The following is a 13,318-nucleotide window of genomic DNA, read 5'->3' as shown; positions in this document are numbered from 1 at the left end:
TTCACCCCTCTGGAAGTAAGACCTCTAGGTCTCCAGAAAGTAATGTCGCAGGAACAGTAAGCAAAAATTTTGCTAGTGTATCACTGGGAGCGATGGTGATTGATGCCACTTCCACCTTCACCCCTTGATTCCTGGACCCGTAAATCCTGGCTATGGGAGAAACAATACCATATATTGGACACTAATATGGAGCATACACGGCCTTCTGGAGAACTTTGCCCCAGCCCTGCAAAGTATTGTCACCTAGTTGACATTGTAATTGTGACTTCAAAAGGCCATTCCACCATTCTGTCAATCTGGCTGCTTTGGGATAATAGTGACCATGGTAAGACCAGTGAATTCCATGAGCATGAGCCCACTGCTGCACTTTCTTATCTGTAAAGTGAGTGCCTTGGTCAGAGACAATGCTGTGTGGACTACCATGACAGTGGATAAGGCATTCTGTGAGTCCACGGATGGTAGTATTGGCAGAACCATTGTGTGCAGGATAGGCAAACTCATATACAGAATAAGTATCTATTCCGCTGAGGACAAAACTCTGCCCTTTCCATGATGGAAGATGTCCCCAGGTAGCTGGCTGATCACCCTGAGGAATGGTGCCATATCAAGGGCTCAGTGTTGGTCTCTGCTGCTGGCAAATTGATCACTCAGCTGTGGCCGTAGCCAGGTCAGCCTTGGTGAGTGGAAGTCCATGTTACTGAGCCCATGTGTAACCTCCATCCCTGCCCCATGGTGACTTTGTTCATGGGCCCATTCAGTGATGACAGAAGTGGCTGGGGAAAGAGGCTGAGTGGTGTCCACACTCAGGGTCATCCTATCCACTTGATTATTAAAATCCTCCTCTGCTGAGGTCACCCGTTGGTGAGCACTCACATGGGATACAAATATCTTCGCAGTTTTTGCCCTCTCAGAGAGGTCCATCCACTTACCTTTTCCCCAAATTTCTTTGTCATCAATTTTCCAATTATGCTTCTTCCAAGTCCCTGACCATCCAGCCAAACCATTGGCTACAGCCCATGAATCAGCATATAATTGCACATCTGGCCATTTATCCTTCCATGCAAAGTCCACAACCAGGTGCACTTCTCGAAGTTCTGCCCACTGGGAAGAACTCTTCACTGCTGTCCTTCAGGGATGTCCTAGAAAGGGGCTATAGTGCTGCAGTTGTCCACTTTCGGGTGGTGTGTGCATATCGTGCAGAACCATCTGTGAACCAAGCCCTAGTCTTCTCTTCCTCTGTCAACTGATTGTAGGAAACTCCCCATGAGGCCATCAGTGTAGACTGGGGGAGAGAAGGCAGGATGCAGGAGTGGAGACCATGGGCATTTGAGCCACTTCCTCATGTAACTTACTTGTGCCTTCAGGACCTGTTTGAGCCCGATCACATATATACCGCTTCCATTTGATGATGAAATGCTGCTGTGCATGACCCACTTTATGGCTAGATGAGTCAGAAAGCACCCAGTTCATGATAGGCAGTTCAGGTTGCATGGTGACTTGATGACCCATTGTCAAATGTTCAGTTTCCACCAAAGCCCAGCAACAGGCCAAGAGCTGTCTCTCAATCTCTCAAAAGGAGAGTAGTTATCTACAGAAGATGGCAGGGCCTTGCTCCAAAATTCTAGAGGCCTCCGCTGTAATGCACCTATAAGGACCTGCCAAAGGCTCCAAACAGCATCCCTATTTGCTGCTGACACCTCAAACACCATTGGATCTGCTGGGTCATATGGCCCAAGTGGCAGAGTAGCTTGCACAGCAGCCCGAAACTGTTGCAGAGCCTTCTCCTGTTCTGGACCCCACTCAAAACACAGCATTTCAGGTCACTCAATAAATGGGCTGGAGTAACATACCCAAATGAGGAATGTGTTGCCTCCAAAATCCAAATAGGCCCACTAGACATTGTCCCTGTTTATTGATTGTAGTAAGGGCCAAATGCAGCAACTTATCCTTCACCTTAGAAGGAATATTTCAACAGGCCCTATACCACTGTACCCCTGGAAATTTTACTGAGGTAGAAGGTCCCTGAAGTTTAGTCAGATTTATTACCCATCCTTTGGCACACAAATGTCTCACCAATAAGTCCAGTGTGTTTGCCACTTCTTGCTCACTGGATCCAGTCAGCATAATGTCATCAATGTAATGGACCAGTGTGATATCTTGTGGAAGCAAAAAGCGATCAAGGTCTCTCCAAATAAGATTATGACACAAAACCAGAGAGTTAATATATCCCTGAGAGAGGACAATAAAGGTATATTGCTGGCCTTGCCAGCTGAAGGCAAATTGCTTCTTGTGGGCCTTATGGACAGGAATGGAGAAAAAGGCATTTGCCAAGTCAATGGCTGCATATCAGGTACCAGGAGATGTGTTAATTTGCTCAAGCAATGAAACCACATCTGGTACAGCAGCTGCAGTTGGAGTCACCACTTAGTTAAGCTTACAGTAGTCCACTGTCATTCTCCAAGATCCATCTGTCTTCTTCACAGGCCAAATGGGAAAGTTGAACAGGAATATGGTGGGAATCACCACCCCTGCAACTTTCAACTCCTTGATGGTGGCACTAATCTCCCCAGTCTCTCCAGGGATGCAATATTGTTTTTGATTTACCAATTTTCTAAGTAGAGGCAGCTATAATGGCTTCTGTTTGGCCTTCCCCACCACAATAGCCTTCACCCTACCAATCAGGGAGCCAATGTGGGTGTTCTGCCATATGTCGATGCCAATTATGCATTCTGGCACTGGGGAAATTACCACAGGAAGAGTCTAGGGATCCTCTACACCCACTGTAAGTTGGCCCTGAGCCAAAATTTCATTAATTACCTGACCTCCATAAGCCCCTACTTTAACTGGAGGACCACAATACTATTTTAGGTCCCCTGGAATCAATGTCAGCTCAGAGCCAGTGTCCAGTAGTCCCCAAAGTGTCTGATCATTTCCCTTTCCGCGATGCACAGTTAGAGTGTTAAAAGGCTGGAGGTCTCTTTGGGGAAGGATGGGAGAAAGATTAACAGCATAAATTGTGAGCAGTGTAGTAGGGTCCTTCCTCAAGGGGACCCAGCTTCCCCTTCATTCAAAGGGTTCTGGGTGTGTAAACTGGCTCAAGTCTGGAAATTAAGGGGCCATGATTCTCTGTTTTTATAATTCAAATTAATCTTTTGTCCATTCGACCTAGAAGTTTTCTGCTTATATAAATTAAGTGGGAATGCAGTAGGCTTCCTACCAATTTCACCTCTAGGAACACTGTGATTAGCCAATGCCAGAGCTCTACAGTAGTTAGGCTATTCTTATTGCTGCTTTGCCTCTTCTGTTCATTATGGTAGCTACACCCACCTTGCCTTTGACGGTTGAGTGCTGCTACTTGGCCCCTGCCACCTCAGGATCTAATTATTCTCATCATATTTAATTGTTTTAGTTGAGTGACTATGATACCCACTGTTATACATACAGAGAAGAGCAATTACAGGGACCTTCAAAGATGCAGGTGCTACCCTCACAAATCTATTTCTCAAGACATTGGTCAAGGGTATATCTTCTGAACCCTCCCAGCTAGGATGAGTAGGTCTCAAGTGACTAATTCACTCCACCATCCAAATCTCCCTAACCCTTTGAATCCCCTCTACATTTAAACCAAAGGATATCAGGCAGTTCCAGCTCGCTCACACTGGGCCATCTTTTAATCCATATTTCAGCTAACCAAGCAAATAAACTATTAGAACCTTATATGACTCCCCGAGCTGCAGTATTGAAAGCAAAGTCCCTACTTATTGGGCCCAAATCTATAAATTCAGCCTGATCTAACTCTATGTTCTTTCTGCCATTATCCCACACCCTTAATATTCATTCCCATGCCTGTTCCCCAGGTTTCTGTTTATATAAATTAGAAAACTCAAGCAGTTCTTTTCAAGTGTACCACACCTCCTCATGGGTCACATTCTCAATCTCACCTCTAAGAGCCCACCAGAACTTTAGTCTGGTTATAGGTCTAGAAGCAAACAGAGGTGTTGGGGGTGGCTCCTGAGGAGAATCAACATTACGTTGCCTGGTAACTACCCCAGGGGAGGCCATCACTGTTGCCTCAGGCAGTGCAGGGTTTATCTCCTCAGACAAAGGTGGAAAGGCTGATGGCAGCATAGGTTGGGGAGGGGATGTTGCCACTACTAGGGATGGGGAAGCTGTTTCTTCTGGCAAAAAAGTTTCATCAGAGTTTACAAACTCAGTGTCCTCAGCTTCATCAGGCTCCTCCCACACATCCCCATTCCAAGTTGCAGGGTCCCATTCTTTTCCCATCAGTCCCCTTACTTTAACAATAGACACCTGGCGAAGCTGTGCCTGTGTCTTTCGTTGTAGGTCAGCCACTCACAGGATGACAGCTTGTGTCTGTTTTGCCACAATTTCAGCTCTTTCTCTACAGGAAATAAGACTCTCACTCAGGGCAATCTTAGTAGATTTGAGGCTCAGTATCTGTTTCTGAAGCCGGAAGACAGAATCCCTGAGTTCATCTTTTTCTTTCATCACTTTGTCCACTGAACTAAGGAGCAACCAATGAGCTGCATTATGCTCCTTGGTTCTCCACATATGGTCAAAGGTATTATATATAGAGTCACTAAACTTCTTTCCTCTCACAAGTGATGAATCAGGAGTGTCAAATGCATTTATTTTCTGTAACTCTCTAAGCAGTTCATACAAGGACTATCAGTGTTCTCCATACTATTAGAAGTAAAGTCCTTAGCATTTTGGGATCTAATCATTAAGCAGCCAACTTCAGAAACCCCAAAACCAAGAAAGAACTCCATCCGTAATATTCTGTTCCTCTAAAGCCATTCCTGGTGCCAAAATCTGCATTAGTCAAGGTTCTCTAGAGGGACAGAACTAATGGAATAGGTATATAGAGAAAGGGAAGTGTATTAAGAAGTAACTCACATGATCACCAGGTCCCACAATAGGCTGTCTGCAGGCTGAGGAGCAAGGAGAGCCAGTCTGAGTACTAAAACTGAAGAACCTGGAGTCCGATGTTTGAGGGCAGGAAGCATACAGCACAAGAGAAAGATGTAGACTGAGAGGCTAGGCCAGTTTCTTTTCACATTTTTCTGCCTCCTTATATTCTAACCATGCTGGCAGCTGATTAGATTGTGCCCACCGAGATTAAGGGTGGATCTGCCTTTCCCGGCCCACTGACTCAAATGTTAATCTCCTTTGGCAACACCCTCACAGACACACCCAGGATCAATACTTTGTATCCTTCAATCCAATCAAGTTGACACTCAGTATTAACCATCACAATGGTCAAGTAATTTTTGACGAGGGTACCACAATCATTCAGTGGGGAAAAGGCAGTCTCTTCAACAAATGGTACTGAGGAAACTGAATAACTACGTGCAAAATATGTTGTAGGACACATCTAACATGATATACAAAAACCCAAAGTGGATGAAAAACCTAATTAGACCTAAAACTATAAAACTCTTAGAAAGAGGCATACAACAAAACCTCCACAACATTGACTTTGGCAACAATTTCTTGGATATGACACAAAAGGCACAGGCAACAAATGAAAAATAGATAAATTGGATTTCATGAGAATGTTTACATTATATGCATCAAATGACAGTATCAGCAGAGTAGAAACGGCAACCCACATAATGGAAGAAAATATTTGCAAATCGTATATCCAATAAGATAATTAATATCTATAATATATGGAGAACTCCTTCAACTCAACAACAAACACCCAAAAACATTTGCAAATAGGCAAAGGACTTAAAATAAGCAAAGGGCTTGAATAGATATTTCTCCATACACAAATAGCCAAAAAGCACATGAAAAGAAATTCAACATCACTAATCATTAGACAAATGCAGATCAAAACTATTATGAAATATCACCTCACACCCATTAGGATAACTACTATCAAAACACAGAAAAGAGGCCAGGCACCAGGGCTCACACCTGTAATCCCAGCATTTTGGGAGGCCGAGGCAGGCAGATCACTTGAGGTCAGCAGTTCCAGACTAGCCTGGCCAACCTAGTGAAACCCTGTCTTTCTTCCAAAAATATTAAAAAATTAGCTGCATGTGGTGGCCCATGCCTGCAATCTCAGCTACCAGAATGCTGAGGCAGGAGAATCACTTGAACCTGGGAGGCAGAGGCTGCAGTGAGCTAAGATCATGCCACTGCACTCCAGCCTGGGTGACAGAACAAGACTGTCTCAAAAAAAATAAAATAACAGAAAATAGTACATATTGGCAAGGATATGGAGAAATTAGAACACTTATACACTGTTACTGGGAATGCAAAATGGTACAGCCACTATAGGAAAAAAGTATGGTGGTTCCACAAGAAATTAAAAATAGAACTATATGATCTATCAATTTTCAAAGAATTAAAAGCAAGTCTCAAACAGATATTTGTATACTCATATTCACAGAACATTATTCACAATAACCTAAATGTAGAAGCAACCCAAATGTCTATCAGTGGATGAATGGATAAGAAAACTGTGGTGTGTGTACATATAATGGATTATTATTCAGCCTTAAAAAGGAAGGAAATTTTGACACATGCTACAACATGGATGAACCTTGAGGACATTATGTTGAGTGCAATAAACCAGTCACAAAAAGACAAATACTGCATGACTTCACTTATATGACGTACTTAGAGTAGCCAAAATCTTAGAGACAGAAAGCAGAAGGGTGGTTGCCAAGAACTAGGCTGAAGGAATGGGAAGTTATTGTTAATGGGTATAGAGTTCAGTTTTAGAAGATGAAAAGAGTTATGAAGATGGATGGTGGTGACAGTTGCACAACATTATGAATGTATTTAATATCAGTGAACTATACATTTAAAAGTGATTAAGATAATAAATTAGGTGTTACATATATTTTACCACAATTGAAAAAAATTTAAAAACAAAATTACCATATGATCTAGCCATTCCATTTCTGAGTATATGCCCAAAGTAATCGAAAGCAGGGCCTCAAACAGATATTTGTACACCCACGTTCATAGAAGCCTTATTCACAAAAGCCAAAAGGTGGAAACAATCCAAGTGTCCATCGGTAGATCAATGGGCAACAAACTGTGGTGTGTACATGGAATGAAATATTATTCAGCCTTAAAAAGGGAGGAAATTTTGACATGTGCTACAACATGGATGAATCTTAATGATACTATGCTGACTGAAAGAATCCAGTCACAAAAGGACAAATATTATATTATTCCACTCTTATGAGGTAATCAAATTAGAGCAGTCAAATTCATAGAGACAGGGGTGGAAGGATGATTTTCAGGGGCTAGGGGTGAAAAAGAGAATGGTGAATTATTGTTTAATGGATACAAAGTTCCAGTTTAGGAAGCTTTTTAAAAAGTTCTGGAGATGGATGATGGTGATGGTTACAGAACAATATGAATGTCCTTATTGCCACTGAACTGTAAACTTACAAATGATTAAAATGATAAACTTATGCTATTTTATCACAATTTTTTAAATCAGTCATATTCTTGGGTGCTACAACAAAGATATGAAACATAATCATTCTGCTGAGTCTTCCAGTACCCCCACTCCAGCATGCCCATTTTCCTGAGTCTCCTGATCTCTTCCTCTGTCATCAGCCACAGAAGTCACGGCATTTCATCTTTGTTCAGCATGGGCCATCGCTTTTTCCATGTATCCTAATGGCAAGTTTTCACCATCTCTGGGGACTTTGCCGGGATATCGAACTTCGATCTGGGGAGAGTACTTCCAAATCAATAAACTCTTTCCTATCCAATTTTATGTTCTGTTCCCTTGATCAAGCACCTGTCAAATCCAGGCCTATATATGTTCCCCAGGTTCTTCCTGGTACATATTACCTAGGTCTTGCAGCTCCTTTGAGATATGTCCATTTCCTCCTTTATCAGTCCCAGCACATCCTTAGCTGAGGTGTACTGAGACTTGAATTAAAGATTCAGTGGCTAGAAAGGCAGGTAGGGGCAGATCCTGACAGGGGCAGATCTTCTTTGTCTTTCAAAAGAGAAGACTTCACATTGTTTTCTAACATAGGGGGGTGTTAGCTTTTACTAGAAAGGGAAGGACCTCTTCTGTAGATCCAAAAGGTTCAAAAGGGTCTGGGGAGTCAAAATCTTTGAGAACAGTCACCCAGATATCTCCATCCTACAGGTCAGGTTCTGAGGTCTTCCAAAACAGAGGCCTGACCTTGGCATAACATACCTGCCTTGATAGGGCATTTAATCTTCTTTGAAGCTCAGCAATCAGACTATTACTAAGTCCCAGCTTGGCCCTCAGCTTTGTTTGCCTTGCCTTTCTGGGAAATGAGAGCTTTTTGTATGCACCTGAAGAGGCATCCTGGCTTTGACACCTGGCTTTCACGGGTGTATTACTTACACTCCATGATTCCTTTTCTTCCTGAAGAGCATCTGTGGTTCTTAGCAATAAGCAAGCAATCAATTTTTCCTTATATCTGCAGAATTTATCCATAACTCTTAAATACTTGATTCATTGCATCTGCAAGTGCATTCCCTTCTGACAAACCTTCCCAATTCACCACTGATAAGTTGTAGCAAGTACCATGGGCTATCTGTGCCCCACTCACCACCAGTATGGGGTCCTCTTTACCAGACAGGCAGTGAGTCATCCAGTTTCAAAACCCCATCTGGTTTTTTCAGATAACTCTTGCTAGCAACCACCACCAGTTAGATTTTCTAGAAGTAGATACTGAGATAGAGTTTGGGGTATAAGATGTTTAGGAGGGATCAATACCTATGAAGGAAGGGTTGAGAGAGCAAATCAGGCAGAAGTTGAACTGTGATGCAGGCCTGACAAAGGCTTGGTCAACATTGTAAAGATCTCTGGAACAAATATTACCAGTCAGAATGCAGCACTGATATGGTTCGGATTTGTGTCCCTGCCCAAATCTCACGTTGAATTGTAATCCCCAGTATTGGAGAGGCCTGGTGGGAGATCATGGGGGCAGATTTTCTCCTTGCTGTTCTTGTGGTATTGAGTGAGTTATCACAAGATCTGCTTGTTTAAAAGTGCAAAGCACCCCTGCTTCTCTCTCTTCCTCCTTCTCCAGCCAGGTAAGACATGCCTGCTTCCCCTTCACCTTCTGTCATGATTGTGAGTTTCCTGAGGCCTCCCCAGGCATGCTTCCTGTACAGCTTGCAGAGCTGTGGTCCATTAAACCTCTTTTCTTAAAAATTACTCAGTTTCAGCCATTTCTTTATAGCAATGAGAGAGTGGACTAATACAGAAAATTGTTACTGGGAGTGAGGCATTGCTATAAAGATAACTGAAAATGTGGAAGCAGCTTTGGAACTGGGTAATGGGCAGAGGTTGGAACAGTTTGGAGAGCTCAGAAGAAGACAGAAAGATGAGGGAAAGTTTGGAACTTCCTAGAGACTTGCTAAATTGTTGTGACCAAAAAATGCTGATAGTGATATGGACAATGAAGTCCAGGCTGAGGGGGTCTCAAATGAAGATGAGGAACTTACTGAGAACTGGAGCAAAAGTCACTTTTGTTATGCATTAGCAAAGAGACTGGCAGCATTGTACCCCACCCTAGGGATCCATGGAATTTTGAACCTGAAAGTGATTGATTGAGGGTATCTGGCAGAAGAAATTTCTAAGCAGCAAAGCATTCAAGAAGTATCCTGGCTGCTTCTGACAGCATTTGGTCATATGCATGAGCAAAGAGATGAACTGAAACTAGAACTCATATTTTAAAGAAAAGCATAGCATAAAAGTTTAGAAAATTTGCAGCCTGACCATGTGGTAGAAAAGAAAAACCCATCTTCTGGAGAAAAATTCAAGCCAGCTGCAAAAAATTGCATAAAGAGGAGCTGAATGTTAATAGCCAAGACACTGGGAAAAATGCCTCAAAGGCATTTCAGAGACCTTCATGGCAGGCCCTACCTCCCCCCAGAGGCCTAGGAGGGAAGAATGGTTTTGTGGACTAAGCCCAGGGCCCTGCTGCCCTGTGTAACCTCAGAACACTGCTCCCTGAATCCCAGTTGCTCCAGCTCCAGCTATGGCTAAAAGGTTCCCAAATATGTCTCAGGCCACTGTTCCAGGGCATGTAAGCTATCAGCTTGCGCTGCTTCCACGTGTGCAGCTGCTTCCAGGTATGCAGAGGGCAAGAGTTGAGGTTTGGGAGCCTCCACCTAGATTTCAGAGGATGTATGGAGATGCTTGCATGTCCAGGCAGAAGTCTGCTGCAGGGGCAAAGCTCTCATGGAGAACCTCTACTAGGGCAATGTGCAGGGGAAATGTGTGGTTGGAGCCCCAACTCAGAGTCTCCACTGGGGCACTGCCTCATGGAGCTGCAAGAAGAGGGTCACCGTCCTCCAGACCCCAGAATTTTAGATCCATGAGAAGCTTTCTCCATGCACCTGGAAAAGCTACAGGCAGTCAACACCAGCCGTGATTGTGAGTTTCCTGGGGCTTCCCAAGCCACGCTTCCTTTATAGTCTGTGGAGCTGTGAGTCAATTAAACTTCTTTTCTTATGAGTAACCTGGTTTCTGGTACTTCTTTATAGCAGTATGAAAACAAACTAATACAGGGAAAGCCCCCATTAGGGTGAAATGGTCAGGAGTTTATTCCCCCACCTCAGTCAGTCACCAGACACAGGCTGCCTTGGAAAAGATATGACCTTGGATGATGCAGTTCACTGCAGCTCAAGCAAATCCCAAAGAAGCTGACAGCTGGAGGTGTCTGTTGACTGCATTCCACCAACTAGAAAGCAAATCCTTCCTGAAAGGTAGATTTGGGCAATGTATATCCATGTCCACCACCACAAGTATTAATTGTTTAAATTTTATTAAAAAATGAAAAGCCTGAGACAAATACTAAACTACAATGGATGCAAGACAACATATTTAAATTGTGAATCTTCCAGAAAAACTTGGACATGTGGTCACCCTAGTTCTAAATAAACCAATTTCTGGTTCTAGGTCCTCTGCCCTGTCCCTCACCATGCAGAAGAAGCTGGACTTATGCAAACATGCCTTATGTACTTTCCAGCCTTGACAGATATATGGGAGGACACCTGACCCAAAAGAATGTTAAACCAAAAATTGCCAACAAAATACAATGTACCCTAGGAGTCCTGGGACAAGAATTGAGATCAGCTCATCAATTTCTCTTCCTCAGGAATTTTAACCAAGGAAATAAAAGAAAGGTGAGGTCAACAAAAGGAAGCAGAAGTGAGATGATCTAATGTAGAAATTGAGCAAGAAAACCACGACAGACCATTGTTCAAGCAGAAATTACAAGGGAAATAAAACTATGAGTAAGCAGAAGTTAGGAGGAAGATTTAAAAAATTAGAACAGAGGATCTATTTTGTTATCAAAATAGAGAGAAGCAGATGGACAACGGCTAAATGAGTCAAGTTAAGGGCAGGACATTCATGTTGCTTTGACTGTAGACCCAACTTCCCATTCCTGTTCTTCCAGAGACCCAACTGCTTATTTCTAAGTGTGCATGGATCTTTCACTTCCAAGTATATTGATTCCCTCATCAAAAAGGTTACAAACTAGTGCTTCCCAAGCTTCTGTTACAAAGTAATTCTCTGGCATTTGCATTAAAACCAAAGATCTCTGTTCAGCCTCTCCATTTTTATTTAGAATAAATCTATGGTGTCATGAGGAAGTTTTGTCTTGTTAATATTGCCAAATTCTATACTCTTCTTTCTCATTCCCAAAACAGAAAGTAACTCCAACTCTTTCAAAATATCGCATTCAGTGGCAATTCTTCCTGTTTCATCTGTTACGGCTAGTGAGTTTTGCACTTACTGACGCATCTCCTAACCCTACAAACAATTGCACCCATGGCAAGAATCCCAAAAATGGTATGCTAGATCCCACAGCGAAAGGATAACAAAATTGGATTTTATGACTCCTTATCATTGATTCACCCTCAACACCAATTCTGGGAAGTTTGGATAGCACATTTCTGACTGCCTGACCTCATAATGTACAATAGATTCCTTTTCTAGTAAAATGACCCAGCACCAGATTTCCCTATTTGAATTATATTTCTACACTGTCCTTACAAAAATATCATCCTCAACTATTTCAGGTCTAAGGAGCCATCTACTGTTTTAAGAACAAACTGCAATTAATGATCATTTCTCAAACCATGAGGGCCCAATCAACTAAATTATATTCTCTTTCTCTCTCTCTCTCTCTCTCTCTCTCTCTCTCTCTCTCTGTCTCTCTCTCTATCTTCCCCTTCCTTGGCCCCCTGCCTTGTTGTGGTGGTAGTGGTGATGGTGATAATTATGACTCTTTGTTCTCAAGAAATTATGCTGTGCTGAATTCAAGACAGTGTTTTTATTGTGGTTGTGTACATATGAAAAATGCCTTATAGTTGTTCTTTGAATTTTGAATTTTTTATACACAAGAGTCATGCCCTGTTGGAAATGAGAAGCAAGTTTTCTCTTTGTTGCTTTTAACTGAAGAATATATTATAAGCTCTTTCTCTAGATACATTCTGAAACTGTAAAAACACTTTCAAAATAAAGGTCAGCCATGTGGTCTGTGCAATGTTAATTGCTAAGTGCTGAACTAGCATTGTACTCAGTCTTTGAAATGGAGCCTAGCTGGGTTGACAACCTAGGGTGGCTGCCCCATGCTTTCAGAGCAACACAGGATGTTGCTTGGTCTCTTCAGAAAGAGGCTGCCAGGAAATGAAGTTTCACATGAGAAACATGCAGCTCTAATGCATTTCAGGCTGTTCTTTTTCCAGTTGAAAGCCTAGGTGCAATGAGTGAAGAAATCTTTTGTTGGAAACTCCAAATAGGTCTTGAAGTACATGCATGTTCACTGACGTAGCGATTTCCTCTCCTTCTAGTATCTTGTGCCCATATACAAGAGAAAGAATATGTGTAGTTAGGAAATTTTTAAAATTCATCTCATGTTTATTCCTGATGGAAGATGGAAAAAGCTAAGGAAAGAAGAGATGCCTTGGGCTCGTGTTAAATGTACTCTGGAAGAACAAAATGTAAAACCACTGATTTTCAATTAAACGATAATTATTCCAGTGGGTAGTTGCAGTTAAGATGAAGTAAGCACACTGCACCCTGCCTCATTCAATGAAGCAACTAAAAACCCTGCATAGAAGGCAGAGAGCAGTTGTCTGGGGACTGTAAAAAGTAAATAATAGCAGACTGGTTTGAGAAACAAAACAGAACTCAATGTGAGATCAATCCACTGGTGAGTTTTGTCCTCCTCTCCCGCTATTTTCTGGCCTTAGATTCAAAAGCATCCCAAAACCCAGAACTCCACACTAGGTGCAAATAGAAAGAGCTGCAAGAGAAGTC

General features: G+C 42.4%; 1 protein-coding gene and 1 pseudogene across 1 annotated transcript in view; both read left to right on the top strand.

The window, feature by feature from the left end:
- Positions 1–13,318, top strand: part of CDC42SE2 (CDC42 small effector 2) — a 1,077,748-nt gene that overhangs the window by 751,202 nt on the left and 313,228 nt on the right. The gene's annotated exons all lie outside the window — the stretch shown is intronic.
- LOC126955980 (SURP and G-patch domain-containing protein 1-like) overlaps positions 1–13,318 on the top strand; it is a 187,727-nt pseudogene that overhangs the window by 62,342 nt on the left and 112,067 nt on the right.

Source organism: Macaca thibetana, chromosome 6 (assembly GCF_024542745.1).
Source record: "Macaca thibetana thibetana isolate TM-01 chromosome 6, ASM2454274v1, whole genome shotgun sequence".
Classification (NCBI taxonomy): domain Eukaryota; kingdom Metazoa; phylum Chordata; class Mammalia; order Primates; family Cercopithecidae; genus Macaca; species Macaca thibetana.
This window is presented reverse-complemented; position numbering and strand designations above follow the sequence as displayed.